The following is an 18,828-nucleotide window of genomic DNA, read 5'->3' as shown; positions in this document are numbered from 1 at the left end:
AACAAGACAGCTTGCAGTGCTCTGTAACTCCAGTTCCAGAGAATTTAATACCCTATCCTGGCCTCTATGAACACCAGCCACACAGGTGGTACCAAGACAGATATGCAGGCAAAACACCAGTACACATAAAATTAGTATTGTTATTAATTTTACTTAAACTTTTTAGGTCAGTTTTTTTAATGTTTTTAAATTTATTTTTTAAATAATTTATTCAGATTACATCCCAATTGTTATCCCCTCAATTATATTTTCCCATTTGAAAGTTATTATTTTTTATTAGTATAATAAAATATTTATTAAAGCCTGGCAGTGGTGGTGCACACCTTTTTAAAATTTTTTTTATTAATTTATTCTTGGAAAGTTATTATTTTTTAAGTAGCCCTATTTCCTTGTCTTTTTTACACTAGCCACTCTAACATATGAGAAATGGATCTCACATAGTGGTTTTAATTTGTATTTCCTGATTTGTAACTTCCAAATCTTTTTACATATTTGTAGACTACTTTAATGTAGTCCCTGGAAAATTGCAGCTCCTTTTCTCATATTTTAATTAGGTCATTGTCATTGGATATTAGGTTGAAAGTCTTTTATTTCTTTTTGAATATTAACATCTTCAGACAAAATGATTCACAAACAGTTTTTCCCACTTGGTAGATTTTTTTGACCTAGGTTATTTCCTATGGCATGCCAAGGCTTTTTAGGGTAATGCCATCACACTGTTTCCTTTTCACTTGGTTTCTTGTACTTTTGGTAGTATACCAAATATAATTGTTCAGAGAATTATCAAAAAGCTTCTCCACTTTTTATTTCCAGAAGTTCTATAATTTCAGATCTCTGTTCCAGTCTTTAATTTTGTGCTCCATTTTATAAATGGTGTAAAATTATCTTGCTTTTTTCTGTATACAAGCTTCTAATTTTAAACAGCTATCAAAGAGACCATCTACTCTACCTGTGTCTTGATCCTCAATTATTGTATGTATGTGGGTCTATTTGTACACACTGTATTCTGTTCCTCTGGCCAAAGCATTTTTTTTCTTAGCACCATCCCATTCTGATTAAAGTTATTAATGTTTGATATATTTTGAAATCAGGAAGTATGGTGATTTTAAATTTGCTATTCACTCAAAAGTCCTTTCACTGTTTGGACTCTTTTTGTGGCGCAATGTAAATTTTTAAATATTGTCTTATATGTTTAAAAACCACTGCCTGGCTCTTCGTATTAATTGCACCTGATCTGTAGATTGTGTTACACACCATAGGAATCTTAATGATATTAATTCTTATATACAGACACATATATTAAGATATATGCTTAATTTTCTTTTTTTTTTTAATTTTATTTTTTTTATTAATTTATTCTTGTTACATCTCAATGTTTATCCCATCCCTTGTATCCTCCCATTCCTCCCCCCCCATTTTCCCATTATTCCCCTCCCCTATGACTGTTCCTGAGGGGGATTACCTCCCCCTATATATTCTCATAGGGTATCAAGTCTCTTCTTGGCTACTTGCTGTCCTTCCTCTGAGTGCCACCAGGTCTCCCCCTCCAGGGGACATGGTCAAATGTGAGGCACCAGAGTACGTGAGAAAGTCGTATCACACTCTCCACTCAACTGTGGAGAATATTCTGACCATTGGCTAGATCTGGGAAGGGGTTTAAAGTTTACCTCCTGTATTGTCCTTGGCTGGTGCATTAGTTTGAGCGGGACCCCTGGGCCCAAATCTGCCTATCATATTGTTCTACTTGTAGATTTCTAGGACCCTCTGGATCCTTTTATTTTGCTGTTCTCCCATGCGTCTCTCATTTAGAGTCCCAATAGGATGCCTTCCCCTCTGTCCCAGTTTCCTGGTAAGTGAAGGCTTTTGTGGGACATGCCCCTTGGGCTAGTATGCAGATATAAGTGAGTATATACCATTTGATTCTTTCTGCTTCTGGGTTAACTCACTCATTATGATCATTTCTAGCTCAATCCATTTATCCACAAATTTCGGGAACACTGTTTATGATTGTCAATGTACAAGCCTTGACCTTCACTGGAAAAAGGACTTTTCAAATTGTTTCCACCACTAAAACTTAGTAACACTCTTTATAAACTCCAGAGGTTTTGTTTTGTTTTTATAAAAACTTTTGTATAATTATTTGTAACAATCAGTTTTGGAGACGGTTCCCATGTGTTTGTAGAGAAAGTGTAAGCTAATGCTCTTGCTAGGAAAGGTGTATGTTCTGTGCATGCTTTGTGTTGGCAGTGTGGCACTCTTTTACTTTCTATTATGGAGTTTATGTATAGAACATCTTTCTACTATGGTGATGAATTTTTGAACTGGAGATAGGAATTGTGTTTATTTTTTCATCTAAATGTTCATCCTGCCTCTATGTTTATATATATATACTTGTCATTATAGATCCCTATTAAATTGACACACACACACACACACACACACACACACACACACACACACACACACATATATATATATATATATATATATATATATATATATATATATATGAGATACTGTGCTGGATAGTTTTATTTCAACTTGACACAAAGCATAGTCATCTAAGAAAAGGGAACTTCAGTTGAAAAAATGCCTCCAAAAGACTGAGCTACTGGCCAGCCTGTAGGGCTTTTCTTAATTGGTAATTGATGGGGGAGGGTCATCCAATTGTAGGTAATACTGAGCCTAGTGTGATTTGCCTGGATTCTATAAGAAAACAAGCTGAGGGACATGAGGGGCAAGGCTGTAAGCAGCACTCCTCCCTGACCTCCGCAACAGCCTCTGGTTAGACTCCTGCCCTGCTGGAGTTCCTGCCCTCACTGCTTTTGATTATAAGCTGTTACACGGAACTGTGAGTAAAACAACAACAACAAAACAAAACAGTAAACCAAAAGACAATTTTCCTCTACAAGTTACTTTTGGTCTTGCTGTTTCACCACAGCAATAGTAACTGTAACTAGGATGGAAATAGTATCAGGATTGTTGGGTGTTGCTGTGACAGATCTAAGTATGTGTTTTGGGGAGGACTGTAGAAGGACTGTGGAGCAATGAAAACACATTGAATGTTCAAAGTGTGGTGAGCTGTTCTGTTGTGGGAAGTTGGAAGATAAAAACGCTGAGAGCACTGCAGACTAACCAGGCCTGGCTTATGAAGTTTCACAGGGAAGTTTGAGAGTGCTTAACGACTCTCTCTCAGTGCCATTTACAATACTGAGTTAAGAATCTTTGATTTTAGTAGCTGGAGTTGAAGAATCAGCTGCGGTTAATAGGATACCAGAACAACTGAAGCGAAACCTTTGCTTTGCTTGGGCATTTGATGGTGGTCAGCTGGATCAGAGAAGCTAGCAATGCTTAAGAGACCAGCATCCTGGATGTGAAATCTTCTGGGAAGTGTTTCTCAGAATTGGAACAAAAAAGGCTGTGTTCCTGTGGCTGCACCAGGCCCTGTGAAAAGGCACACGGGTACGGAGGGTGGAACAGATCGTTAAGGCTGCCTCAGGAGCTGCTCGAATCCGAGGAGGAGAAACTCAGGGCCTCATTGGCTTTGGTCGCACAGGGCAGGCAGCAGCTGTCCCAGCCAAGGCCTCTGGCTTCAGCGCCATGTTTTAGGACCCTACTAACAGGATGGCATAGAGCGGTCTCTGGGCATGCAAAAGGTCTGCACCCTGTAGGACTCGCGGTATCAGAGCGACTGTGTCTCCTTGCACCGCAACCTGAGTGAGCATAACTATCACCGCATCAATGACTTCCCTATCAAGCAGATGAGGCAAGGGGCATTCCTTGTGAACGCTGCCCATGGTGGCCTGGTGGATGAGAAAGCCTTAGCTCAGGCCCACAAAAAGGGCAGGATACGAAGAGCCGCTGTGATGGACATGAGTCTGAGCTTCAGCTTCTCTCAGGGCCCACTAAAGGATGCACCAAATCTCACCTGCACACTGGCACACAGCCTAGTACAGTGAACAAGCAACACTAGAGATGACAGAAGCAGCTGTCACTGAAATCCACTGAGCAATCACAGATCGCATCCCGGAAAGCTTACATAACTGTGTCAACAAAGAATTCTTCCTTACTTCAGCTCCTTGGTCAGTCGTTGACCAGCAAGCAATTCATGGCCAGCTCAATGGTGCCACATACAGGTATCCAACAGGTATTGTAGGTATGGCTCCAGGGCGGCCTCCTGCACCTATGGAAAGCATCATCATCCCTGGAGACATCCGTGGGATTCACAACCTTCTCACAGTGGCACATCCTTCCCAAGCTCCCTCCCGCAACCAACCTATAAACCTGGGGACAATCGACAGCACCCCAATGAGCAATAGTAGAGAATTCTAGAAGGTAGTCGTTCAGATAAACTTGGGACAAAGAGACAGTAGAAAACAGATGAACTAAGAAGGAATTTGACGTTCTTTTAAACTGACTCTGGACATCACTGTTACTGGAGTGTTAAAGGTACGAGAGCTAGAAAACTGAAGATGGTGTCTGCTTCAGAAGTGTGGAAAAGATTAGGACATGATTTACTAACGACCAACTTCTGTTATCTTGTGTTTCATCTGTGCATTAAATCACAAAGAACAAACAGAGCTTTTCCTTTATCAGTCCCTTGGGCACAGCAGGTCCTGAGCAACTTACCCTAGACTGTTGCATTAAGAGCTCCAAGTATCGATTAAAAATTGAGAGGAATTCTCTATCAAGACTACTCCAAGGGCTGGCCACCTCCTTGGCTAATAGGAAGATGAAATTGAGACAAGATGGGGAGGCTGTTGTGTGCCTGTATCAGGACGGAAGAAGTAAAAGCTCCTGTACAGAAGGATCTCACATCTGAGCAGCAAAGTTGGTTGTGAGTTCAGTAAACCCTCAATGACGGAAAAAAAAAAAAAGACAATAAAGCTGTGTTCCAGAAGAGGCCAAGGTTGTACCTCCAGCTGTCAGCTGAACTTGTTAGAGCAGGAGTCATCCATGTGGCTCTTGTTTTGAAGCCATTATGGGGGTCATGAGGAACATCTGAGGCTTGGAACTTTGTGGTAGGGTTGGAGTCCCTGAAAGTGCAGCCAGTTGCAGTAAAGAGTACTTTTGGAGATGCAGCAGCAATAGAGAGGACCCAGCCTGAGCCTGGAAGACAAACTGCATTTGCTGCAGATGGCAGAGCTAAAGAAATGGCCCAGGCCCTTTGGAGAAGCCCAAAAGTTAGTGAGTAGACCCCAGACATTAGACTTTAACGTTCAAGAATATTGTTGATGTGCAAAAACTTTCTCTATCATTTTGTGACATTAAAAAAGAAAGAAAGAAAATTTGTGTTCCTTTCCTTCCCCGTTATTAGTTATAATTTAGGGTTTTTGCTTATTTGACTGACTGTAGTTAGGAGTTGTGCTCGCTAGTCTTATGTCAACTCGATGGAAGATAGAGTTATCTGAAAGAAGGAAACTTTAAATGAGAAAATGCCTCCATTAGATACAGCTGTACAACATTTTCTTCGTAAATACTGATTAATGGGGAAGGGTCCAGCCCAGGGTGCGTGGAGCTATCCCTGGGCTGGTGTCCCTGGGTCCTTTAAGAAAGCAGGCTGAGCAGGCCTTTAAGTAGCACTTCTCCATGGCCTTTCCATCAGCTGCTGTCTCCAGGATTCTTCCCAGTTAGAGTTCCTGCCCTGACATCCTTCAGTGATGGATTACTATGTGGAAGTGTAAGCCAAATACACCCTTTACTCCCCAATTTGCTCTTCTGTTGTACTGTTTCCTTGCAGCAATAGAAAATCTAGCTAAGACAAAAGGGTTGATTTCCTTTTTTAACCCTATGTCTACTCCTCAGGGGGTTTTAGCCTTTGCCTGTGAGAACTTTCTTTCCCTTCCAAGTGTTGGACTCCATTACGGATGTCAGATGAGACTGGTCCATTAAATTTGTATTTCTGCAGTTTTTGCTCTTCTGGGAAGAAATTAGTTTTTCTTTCATTTCTGAAGAGTGCCTTTTCGTGTTATAATATTCTTAATATCATATTCTTATAATATTCTTTTACTTGTAGTATATTGAATGTATCATCCCATTTTCTCTTTGTCATGAGTTCACATCTGAGAAGACTTCTATTAGTTTATGTGGAATTCCCTACTTGATATTTTTTCTTTGGCTGTTTTTAGATTTCTCTCTTTGACTACTCACACTTTCTTTAAAAAGGAAAGAAAGAAAGAAAGAAAGAAAGAAAGAAAGAAAGAAAGAAAGGCAAAGAAAAAGAAAAGGAAAAAAAAGAGTGGTGTTTCTGTGAAAAATCAAGCTTTTAGCCTCTGAATGTCGCTATCTTTGACCACAGTGGCATTTTTTTTCTTTTACCTTGTGCATAAAAAATTATTTAAGATGTTTAAGGAACAACACATTTCAGGATCATATTTGTAGCTTTCAAGTATACCAAGGGCATAAGAAAATTTCAATTATTAAACAATATGCATATTCTATTTACGTCTTCCTATTATTTATCTCTTGGGAAGTCCTATAATGTAAATATGTAGTTAGTCTATTGTGTCACTGTTGGACTTGATTCATTGTCCTTTATCTATGCTTTCTTTCCTTTTTGCTTGAATGTGTTATCTAAAAAGTCTCTCTTCAAATCTAGAAATTCTTTCAACTATTGTTTATGCTCCCAACTTCATATTTTGTATTCCATTATTCAAAGTCTCTAGTTCCAAGATCTCTATTGGTCCCTTTTTATATCTGTCTGTCAGTTTTTTCATTGTTAACATTCTTTTCCATGACATTGTTGGGATCTCTCAAGGAATTGTAATAACTTTTTGAATTTTCTTAAGATCATTATTTTTGAAACCTTTAAAAAGACATTTTGTAGATTTCCTTTGCATTTACATTTCCAAGTAATGTTTACCTGTAATTTTCACAGCTGTAATCAACTTTTCTAGTGCCCAACAGTGCTTTAGAGGTCTAGGCTGCACGGGTTTGTGGGACATAACACTCCTAAGGGTGAGTGTGTGGCAACCAGGATGGGCTGAGAGACGAGAAGGAAAGACTCAAGATGACATTATAAAGAAAGGACTAAGGTACACATACTGTTCCAGCTCATCTTCCCCTTGGGGTCAGTTACAACTGAGGAGGGACTTTTCATGGTGGGGAATGGATACACAGATGGCCACTAGCAACCCCCACTTTCACCATGAACACACAAAGAGGGTGTGGTTCTGCAGGGCAGTGGGTAGCTTTTTGTTAGGCCGCGGGTGACAGATGCAGCACGCTGTCTAGCTGTTTGAGGGTTCATGGCAGGATGGTGGGATCACTCCATTGCTTTTCAGAGCATCTGAACCTGAGGAGCCTGAGACAAGCTGCCTGGTTGTTCTGCAAATTTACAAATAGATAGGGTCTCCTGGGGTCTTGTGTAGAATTAGCCTTGGTCCAGGAGGTCATGCTATTCATTACCTCGTCTCTTTCCTGGGCTAATATAACTCTACAGACATCTCAGTAAACCCTCAAAACATGGTTTATGAGGGCTTGAGGGCTCCATCGATAATAAATAATTGGTAATGGAGAGTTCTCTGATTACCTATTCCATACTATCCTAGTCCCACTTTGTTTGGAGCCAATCCTGACAGGGTAGATACTATATTGTTCCTTCTTGATAAGATGATCTGAGTGCTCTGTGACATTTTCACCATGTCCCTACTGCCTCTGCTTCTCCCTCTCAAACATTCCAGGCAGTGTGTGTGTATGCGTGTATGCGTGTGTGAAGGGAAGTACAGAAGCCTTTTTTTGTCAGCCATCTTACTAATATCCCCCCCCCCCCAATAAATCCAACCTCAATGTTCTCTTCTTTGCCATCCTCTCCCATCACTCTGCTGCCTGGTCCCTACTCTCAGAATGGTGGTATAATTTATGTTTGTGAGCAAGCATACTCCATCTGCATGGGGAGTGGCTAGTGATGCAGCATGTTAAACATGCTTGAAATCCCAACCAGGGCAGAAAAGAAGGGTTTGGCATCGTCTTCCCTGGAGTTTGCCACCTGGCTATTAGAACTTATTATGTTTGCAAATTATGCAGACCAACTCTAGATTACTGCTATTTTCTCAATTCTCACTCACAGAGTTATGCTCAGAGGCTGTCTGTTCTCTTGAAGGGCCATAGCCTGTAGTTTGAGTAAACTGGCAGTATAAATTTGGGTCTGTTTCTGGTGTTAAGATCATGATGACTTACTGGCTTCAGTAGCACCACTGTCACCTGCTTGAAAGGAGACCACAGATGATACGGTGCTACTTGACTGTTTCAGGATGGAGTCAATATTAAACACCAAATTATTTTCTGGGTCAGTTCTGAAGGTGCCAGGCATTAAAGGGTAATTGGTTTTCTCAGCTTTATGTCTGATCTTTGCAACATGAACTCTATATGTAGCCATATATAAGAAATGAGTATTATTTAGATTCCATATTTAAAATACTCTCAATTGGGTTATTTGGTTTGGTGGTGTTTAGCTTCTTGAGTTCTTTATATATTTTGGATATTAGACCTTTGTTAGATGTAGGGTTGGTGAAGATCTTTTCCCAGTCTGTAGGCTGTCGCTTTGTTCTCTTGACAGTGTCTCCAGCCTTACAGAAGCTTCTCAGCCTCATGAGGTCCCATTTATTAATTGTTGACAATGGTCAGAACAATCTCCACACTTGAGTGGAGAGTGGGATATGACTTTCTCATGTACTCTGGTGCCTCACATTTGACCATGTCCCCTGGAGGGGGAGACCTAGTGGCACTCAGAGGAAGGACAGCAGGTTGCCAAGAAGAGACTTGATACCCTATGAGCATATACAGGGGGAGGTAATCCCCCTCAGGAACAGTCATAGGGGAGGGGAATAATGGGAAAATGGGAGGGAGGGAGGAAAGGGAGGATACAAGGGATGGGATAAACATTGAGATGTAACAAGAATAAATTAATAATAAAAAATAAAATAAAATACTCTCAAGTTAGGTAAAGTTTTTAATTTCCCTCATTTGCTGGTTAACCTGTCCTTGGCTTTCTCAGAGCTTGAATATATTAAATTTATGCCAGCTTTCTTCGATTTTTCCTGAAAAATTCTATAGTAGAGACTGAGAAGCAATCACTATTTTTGCATCGTTTTTCCACACTGTAAATGACTATGAAGTTAGGAAAATAATTCTATGATTAGCCTACATTCACAATAGTGAACTTTTGGAAAATTCACTTACTTTGCCTTTTCATCGCTTCACACAATGTCTTAGGAAAAATATTTGTTTGGACATCATTACTTCCGTTAGTTACGCTCCTATTAGGTTGTACCAGTGATCTTTAGTCTTTTATAATTTGTGAGGCACTTTATCTTTTTTAACATTTGAGACTATTTAAAGCAAGATAAAAGACTGCCTTTAGTATTCTTAGAGATTACTTGGTTGACTAAATTCTCTGGTTGGCTTTGCACCTAAATTTGACCCATTGTTTATTTTTTAAACTAGTACAAATTCTGGAATGTATTTCTTAGCTTGTGGGCATCTGTTTTGAACTTCAATTTCAACAGCATAATATCTTCAGATCTCTCTGCCTTTGTTAAACTGTCTTCACTATAGCCAAACATTTCTTTATTTTAAGGATACTTGCAGCTACATTTACAGTATTTACCAATAGTCCAGATTTATCTTTCCATATTCAAATCCTTAAAGTATCTGTAAAGTCTGTTGCTGAGTAAACTAGAAATTTTATTCTTGTGATTAGGACTTGTATATCTTTGAAAGCCACTGTCCATCCTAAGGCAACCCCTGTTCTTAGGTTATTCCTTAAGTCACAGTTCCATTTAATTACGGATTTTCATTAATCACTCCTATCTTTATAATCATATTACTCCTGAGCCATGCTTTATAGGAATCAAACTATAAATTATTACTGAGAATAACATTTCTATGCTGTTCACCTTTACCAAATATAACATAGCACAAATACCAACAAGTTCCATATGGCATAATGAATTCAGAATTCAAGTTACAAGAACAGCATGAGTTTAAATTTTATTTCATCTAAGTACTAGGTCTATAAACCTGGAAGCAGGCTTGGATTGTTAGAGCTCATTTGTTAGTTCTAAGAAAGGTTAGAAGAGCCTAACAGACTCATCATAATTATTGGTTATACCAACAATCTATGTAAAATAATTTTAAAAGTAATATACCAGACAAAACCCATCTGCAATATTTATAGCAATTGTATAATTAAAACAATTTTTCACTCTAGTATTTTTGTCTTCTGTACATATAGGTCTTCTGAGGAAAATTATTCAAAGAAGAAAGAGCTTTCAAACACTGGTGAGTCATCAAATAGGTAAGACTACAAATCTACCTCTTAGACACTAACAGCAAAGGTAAGTTGGAAAGATCTCTTTCTAGTATCATTTTGTAAATTTGATCATCCTTGGAGAATAGAGTTGATTTTTTAAAAACTTGTTTATAAATTTAAGTTTATATAAATACTTAAAATTGCATGCAGTGTGGTAGTTCCGAGTGGCTGCCTTTTGTTTGCATGTTCTAAGGCAACACTCTATGAATTCTTTTACTAACATGCTGAACCTTTTTGACTCTAAGTAACAAATCTGTAGACACAGATTGTATGAAAAATAGATGAAAAACAAACTGTGTCATCACTGTTCTACTCTAGCATGCTGTAGAATAAGGACTGCCATATCTAAGATGGTCAGTGAGCTGTAGTGACAAAGACTACATTCTTTCAAATGGGAAACATGAGAATAAGAATAATTAGGTGTGAGAGTGGATTCATCGAATCAATGTGGTCTATATTTGCTTTATAAAAAGTAATCTTAAGAACCACTACTAGATATAAAATCTGTGAAAGCAAAGGCCTTTGCTTGGAAGTTCACTGCTTGTTATAAACTAGTTGACTCAGTATCTATATCATATTTGTCATTAAACAGGTTGATAAATATTTGTGTAATAAATGGAGTATGGTAGGGATGCTGTGTTATCTGAGGAGTCCTTAGTTCCACAGAGAGAAGGTAGACTGGTTGAAAGGTGTTTCCTTAGAGGAGTAAAATACATAGAAATGCCTCCTATCATGTCTGTGGGAGCATGCAGAATCATGACTTGGAGTTTGCTTATGAGTCTCTAAAATTGTCTATTAGAATATAAGTGTTCTATTGAGTATATCTTTTTTCTAACTTTTTGTATTAATTTATTCATATTACATCTCAATTGTTAGCCCGTCCCTTGTATCCTCCCCTTCCTCCCTCCCTCCCGCTTCCCCCCTACTCCCCTCCCCTATGTCTGTGACTGAGGAGGACCTTCTCCTTCTGTATATGCTCATAGGGTATCGAATCTCTTCTTGGTGACCTGTTATCCTTCGTCTGAGTGCCACCAGGCCTCCCCATCCAGGGGTCATGGTCAAAAATGGGACACCAGAGTTTGTATGAAAGTCAGACCTATTGAGTATATCTTTAGGGGTATTTTCTCTAAAATCAGTTTTTAAATTTCTGAGGTGCACAGTCGTATCGCGCTATTTTATGATATGATTTAAGATAGTCCTTGAAAATGGCAAGTATAAATATGTACAAAAACATAGATTGCAGCCCTGTTTCAGAATTGTAGACTGTGTATGAAAATGTTAAAACTGTCATCCTGTGTAGGATGCTGGCTTAATTTGCTCAGGGGGAAGGGGAATATGCCAAATAAATGATTTCTCTAAAGTGGACCTCTTGAGGTAGATCAGAGGAAATAAAAGTCCCAAGAATAATAGTGATAGGATGCAGGAGAGCAGGATGACGCAAAACCACACACCCAAGTCCAAACGCAGAGCACTGAGATGGGCCACGGTGCTATTTGATTTACAACTCATAGTTGCCTCGTAAAGGGGAAGTGTTGACAGAGATGCTTTCTATTTCTGCATGCAATTTAAATCTTCCCATGAATTTCTATTTATTTCAAAAGTGTTGCAGATGGGAATTTATCCTTTTCTATAAAAACACACATACCCACCCTTAGGCATGTCAGATTCAAACTGTTGAAAGATCCAAAATACAGAGGATATCTGGAATGCAAGCAGAGAAAAAGATAAGCAGATTCAGAGAAAAGAATATGACAGCATTCTGCTTATTAGAAACCAGACTGGCCAGAAGAAATGGAGTGCGACCATGATGGGGTTAAATAATTTTATCTAGAAAGAGGACTATTTAAAAACAAAACGAAAACTCCAGTTTAAAGTGTAGTCATTAAGTGACTAAATAGATATTTTGTCTACTTTTGCAATCTCAGCATGTGGGATGTCTTCCAGTCCATCATATCAACATCAAGTTCTCTCGCCATCTTAAATGAAAATTTATTTCCAAAAGAAATTCACTTTATTAGAATAGCAATGTTCATTTCTCTCTCCAATTTTTTCATTCATAACATATAAATTTTTTTGCTAGGCACCCTGGCATTGAGATAGAACTAAATGACAGGTTCTTTTCAAGCAAATAAGAATTTAATTGACATTTACATAAAGAGTGATGCTGTTAACAACATTTGTGCTGTCTCTGGGCTTTCTTTCTTTTCCTTCTGCTGTTTGAAAGCAAAGACGGATACACTAAGGACTTGCCCCATGTTCCTGAGCGATAATCTGTATCTTCACTCCACTTCTTCCATACATATTAGCTAAAAATACTACTACAGTGAGACAATGAGTTGGATGGTGGTCACGTGAGGTATCACAGGTCTTGTGATCCTGCCCCAAACACTCCTCATTCCTCAATTCTAGACTGTTCAGATTTATTGCACCTTTAAATTCTTAAGGTCCCAAAACAAGTTTCTGCTTTCTAACATTTTTAATAGCTCAAGAAACTAAAAATTGTGCATTTCTGGCTGTCCATGATGAAAGTTTTGAGATACTTTTTTTTTTTTTTTTTTTTTTTTTTTTTTTTTTTTTTTCTGTGAATCGTTTTTATTTGGGGGTGTGTATGAATACACATTACATGTTTATTGTGTGTCATGCTATTTTCCAGGTTCAGGAAGTAGAACACTGAACACAGTAGACATAATGCCTGTCCTCATGGCACTTGAGGACTTACATTCTGTGAGCTTAGTAATCACACAGCATTCATATGGAAGAATAGGGAAACTGATATTTAGAAAAGTAATATTTAGAACATTCTTTGGCACAGACAATGACCAGCCAAGGACAATACAGGAGGTAAACTTTAAACCCCTTCCCAGATCTAGCCAATGGTCAGAATATTCTCCACAGTTGAGTGGAGAGTGTGATACGACTTTCTCACATACTCTGGTGCCTCACATTTGACCATGTCCCCTGGAGGGGGAGACCTGAGGGCACTCAGAGGAAGGACAGCAAGTAGCCAAGAAGAGACTTGATACCCTATGAGAATATATAGGGGGACGTAATCCCCCTCAGGAACAGTCATAGGGGAGGGGAATAATGGGAAAATGGGGGGGGGGGAGGAATGGGAGGATACAAGGGATGGGATAAACATTGAGATGTAACAAGAATAAATTAATAAAAAAAAAAAGTGAGTAAAAAAAAAAAAAAAAAAAAAAAGAAGTATTAGCTACTGAAAGCATCACTTTCACTCTCTCCACTGGAACCCTCTTCTGCCAGGACAATCTGTTTGCTTGTACCTGAGACTGCAGTGACACGGATGCATTACTCACTCAGTGGTGAAACAGAATTTCATGTAGGCTCTTCTCTGTGTTATGCTAATTGGCCAGACATATTCCCTGTTGTTTCTAGCTACTCTTCACAGTGAAAACTCCTGAGAGCAAATGTGGATTTACATTAACATTGTTCAGAATATATTTGAGATACTTTTTAAAGCAATGTACTCATAGGTAAAGGGACAGATATGGTCTAACACACTGGGATTTGTGTATGCTGAGGTCTAAATAAACTTGTGTTAACTGAATTGGGAATATAATAGTCAGTTATAATTTTTACTAATCGATGAAAAAATTATTAGCTAAAGAAAAATATATTGGCAAGCAATGTACTTGTGACATAAGCTTTCAAAACAGAGAATTGGCTTGAATGTATTCTTTTTAAAAGAAAGTACTGAGTGTGGTATAGAATCACTGTATAGCACCCTGTGATGCTTCAAGCTGCCAAATATGGAGATTATTTGTACATAGAGCAAGGGTGAAAGGGAACATCGAATGGCCACACATTCTTTGGGAATACATTCTCCTACATTCCCACTGGGAAACCACTGCCCACACCCCCCCTGAAAAAATCCAAACAAACCGAAAGCCAAAAACCAAAAAACCTGAACATTATTATGCCTGATCTTTGTAGGTAATAATTGCAAGGGAAATGGTGTGAGGCAAGCCCCCTTAATAAAATTGTCTTTATTACCTAATAATGGTAACAGTTGCACTATATCCTCATGTCTTCTTTATGTTAGCCAAACTTAATTACCATAAAATCCATGGGCTTTTTGGATTTTCTGCCAAGAGGCATAGAGAAGACAAGGTCATTGACGCTGAAAGGAATAGGAGGACTTACCAAGGCAAGGGCTGGTCCCGGTGTTAAGTAAATGAGAAATTTGTAGAAAAAGAGAATGTGGAAGTGGGTGAGTTTCAGTTTCTCTGTAATTTATGTAACATTCATCAGAGGAATGGCAATTTCATTACATCATCCAAAGTGAAAGTAGTAATTGTTAAATATACCACGATTGCATAACTCACTGACCCTTGACTCTAAGAGTCAACATAGTTGGAGAGAAACCTTTTGTTTAAATATGTACTGGTTATTTTAAATGTGTGTTAAGAAGGCTGCCATGTTTGAGGATTTTCCCATCCAAATGACCAGAAACTGTGAAAAAATAGAAGAGAAAAAGCAAAGCAAATGTGACGTAAGAAAATAACAGTTCTAGTAAGCCCTGTGTCCCAAACAAGACACACTAGATGGTCACTACTTCAGACCTGAGAGCTGCCCCTACAGACTAATCTGTGAAAAGCAAGAGTCTGTTTTTCAAATAATTACACAAGAAATATTACCAGCTTATGAGTAGCTTGCAAGAACCTCAAGCCCACTCAGAGCTACATATGTGTGTTTTCTGTAATTTTGTTGGATACCTAACGAATTACTGGAAAGGGTACAACCTCATTTATGTGGGAAGATAGTTTGTGTAAGTGGGTGTGCTGAACTCCACAGCACAGAGATAAAGACAGCATCACCCAAGCTACAGAAATGATCCCAGTCCCAAACTGTAACACTGTGCAAGTTTTTAAAATTCATAGAACGGAATCATAACATAAACAAGATGTTTCGGTTTTTACTTGGTGTTAAGTTGGTGAGGTTTATCTTGATTGCATGTTTATTTGTATCGTGAAAACATTCATTTCTGTTTGCTTTTCATATCTGACTCAGGTGTAGATGGTTTGGATGACAGGGCATGCATGCACAGACTGCCAGCTATTTTTTTCCAAATAGTTTGTGTGAATTTTTGTTACAACCAGCAAATTGCAAATATTCTTACTGCCTTAAATTCTAGCCTACACTTGGGTTTGGCCAACTTGTGCTTTAGATGTTCTGATGAACATGAAGAGAAGCAGTTACAATGGTCTTGTGTGTGTGTGTGTGTGTGTGTGTGTGTGTGTGTGTGTGTGTGTTTTGTAAGTTCCTTAGACTGCTTTGCGAGTGTTTGTATCCCACTAAGACATTTCCAGTTCTGAATGGTATTCAATATTTTTATACTTTTGGTATTAACTTAATAATCATATCATGTATAATATTAGCAGTAATATAATGGGATAATAATAATTTAATTTGTTGGAGGGAATCTTTTTATATCCTGGATATGAGTAATCACTTCAGATACATAATTTTATACACAGGATTCATTTACTTTCCTCTCTTACTTTTATCTCTTTGTTGAGATATCTCAAACAGGGTATTACTGGTATCAAATGTTTTTCTTTTTCATTTTTGTATTCTACATAATATTAAGAAAGATTTTTGTACCCTCAGTTCATCAAAATACACTCTTTTAAAAGTTTCCTTTATTTCTGAGAACATAATATATTAAATTCTGATCATATTTTCCTTCTATTTGCCCCTCCAATGGCCCATCTCTCTCCCTCAACATTTTTCTTTACCAAATTCACATATTTCCTATATATTCTACTAAGGCTGTTAATGTTAGTTGATTCAGGAAGGGAAAAAATCACTTTTGGAGGGTGGGGAGTAAATGGCCACTGACAGTATTCCCATGCTACAATGGATGGCCCTACTTTATTCTCTTAAAAATTATTAACATTTTATTTTTTGAGATTGTAATATAATTAAATTATTTTCTTTTTTTTTTTCTTTCTTCCCACCAAACCCTTTCATATGCCCCCTGCCCTTCTCACTTTCAAAGTGGTGGCCTCTTTCTCTTTGTTATTTTTTTTAAAGCTATACTTTTTAACCTTTTCATTTTTACTCTACCCCTCTGGAATCAATGTGGGCATGAAATGCTGTGTAGGTACAAAAATTTTTACCATATGAATATTCAATTGAGTTCTATCATTTGCGCCAAAGAGACACCTTTAATATAAGTCAGATGAACACATCTCTGAGAGGCCATTTCTGATAATTATTCTGCCCTACAGGGCAATTGGTTGGGCCAATAGCATGCTTAATAAATAAATATGTATTTAAACAGGCTTTGACTTCTTCTAATGGAAGTCCTTTGGTTTACACAGAGTTCACTGCCTAGATTCTTGTCATTTATATTTCTATAGAAATTGCATAGTCAGCTTATCGAGTTTCATAAATAAATGCTTTAGGATTTCGATTGGGCTTGGAACAAAATGTAGATCATGTTGAATCTTCAACCCTATGAATTTTATACACTCCATAATCTACTACTGCTCCTGTATAACTTGTTTCTTCATGATTGCTGTCAGAGATGTAGTTTTGCATACTTTCTGAAATTGTATTTCTGTGACATGTCTCTCACTCTTTGCAAATAGAATAACTGTAAGGTTTTCATTTTTATATAGTTTTATTCAGATTTGAAGATGGTATTTGTAGGAGTGAACTACAAGGAGTAGAGGAGAGGAGGCTGAGGCCTGGATGTAGTGCACTAGAGAAGAATACATTTTTAAAAAGGAAAATCTTACTGGTCTATTTATCTCCTCAGTGATTATGAAAATCATACATGAAATATTTTTGGTTGTTTCAGTTTTTATATCTTATTAATTTATTCATATTACAACTCAATTGTTATTCCATCCATTCTATCCTCCCATTCCTCCCTCCCTCCCATTTTCCCCTTACTCCCCTCCCCTATGACTGTGACTGAAGGGGACCTCCTCCCCCTGTATATGCTCATAGGGTATCAAGTCTCTTCTTGGTAGCCTGCTGTCCTTCCTCTGAGTGCCACCAAGCCTCCCCATCCAAGGGACGTGGTCAGAGATGGGGCACCAGAGTTCCTATGAAAGTCATATCCCACTCTCCACTCAACTGCAGAATGTCCTGTCCATTGGCTAGATCTGGGTAGGGGTTCAAAGTTTACTGCACATATTGTCCTTGGCTGGTGCCATAGTTTGAGCGGGACCCCTGGGCCCAGATCTGCCCATCATAATGTTCTACTTGTAGGTTTCTGGGACCCTCTGGATCCTTCTATTTTGCCATTCTCTCTTGCTTCTCTCACCTGGAGTCCTAACAGGATGTCCTCCCCTCTGTCCCACTTTCCTGGTAAGTGAAGACTTTCATGGGAAATGCCCCTTGGGCTAGTATCCAGATATAAGTGAGTATATACCATTTAACTCTTCCAGTTTCTGGTTTAACATACTCATTATGATCATTTCTAGTTCAATCCAGTTGTCCACAAATTTCTGGAATTCCTTATTTTTAATAGCTGAGTAGTATTCCATAGTATAAATGTACCACAGCTTCTTTATCCATTCTTCTATTGAGGGATGCTTAGGCTGTTTCCAGGTTCTGGCTATTATGAATAAGGCTCCTATGAACATGGTTGAGCAAATGTTCTTGATGTGTGCTGGAGCATCTTCTGAGTATATTCCAAGGAGTGGAGTAGCTGGGTCTTGAGGAAACTTATTCCCAGTTTTCTGTGATAGCGCCAGATAGCTTTCCAATGCACCTGTATTAGTTTGCATTCCCACCAGCAATGAAGGAGTGTTCCTCTTTCTCCACATCCTTGCCAGCATGTGGTGTTGCTTGAATTTTTCATCTCAGGCATTCTGATGGGTATAAGATGGAATCTCAGAGTTGTTTTGATTTGCATTTCCCTGATGATTAAGTACATTGCCATTTCTTTAAGTGTTTCTCAGCCATTCAATATTCCTCTGTTGAGAATTCTCTGTTTAGTTCTGAGTCCCATTTCTCAATTGGGTTATTTGGTTTGGTGGTGTTTAATGTCTTGAGTTCTTTATATATTTTGGATATTAGACCTTTGTCAGACGTAGGGTTGGTGAAGATCTTTTCCAGATCTGTAGGCTGTCGCTTTGTCTGTTAACAGTGTCTCCTGCCTTACAGAAGCTTCTCAGCCTCATGAGGTCCCATTTATTAATGTTGACCTTAAAGCCTGGGCTGTTGGTGTTCTGTTCAGGAAGTTGTCTTCTGTGCCAATGTATTCCAGCATCTTCCCCACTTTTTCTTCTAACCAATTTAATGTCTCTGGTTTTATGTTGAGGTCTTTGATCCCCTTGGACTTGAGTTTTGTGCATGGTGACAAATATGGTCTAAGTTCATTTTTTTTTTTTTTTACAGGTAGCCAGTCAGTTAGACCAGCACCATTTGTTGAAGATGCTGGTTGTTTCATTTTTATCTTTTTTTTAATTGATTCAGAGTCTTGCTTTATCATTCTGGATGTCCAGGAACTAGCTCTGTAGACCAAACTGGACTTG

The 18,828-nt window shown here is 38.4% G+C and overlaps 1 pseudogene; it reads left to right on the top strand.

The window, feature by feature from the left end:
• Positions 1–4,319, top strand: part of LOC127204257 (C-terminal-binding protein 2-like) — a 193,068-nt pseudogene extending 188,749 nt beyond the window's left edge.
• Positions 4,320–18,828: the final 14,509 nt, after the last annotated feature.

The sequence above is a fragment of the Acomys russatus genome, chromosome 20 (assembly GCF_903995435.1).
Source record: "Acomys russatus chromosome 20, mAcoRus1.1, whole genome shotgun sequence".
NCBI classification, from domain to species: domain Eukaryota; kingdom Metazoa; phylum Chordata; class Mammalia; order Rodentia; family Muridae; genus Acomys; species Acomys russatus.
Note: the sequence above shows the minus strand (reverse complement) of the source record. Positions and strands in the feature narration are given on the sequence as shown.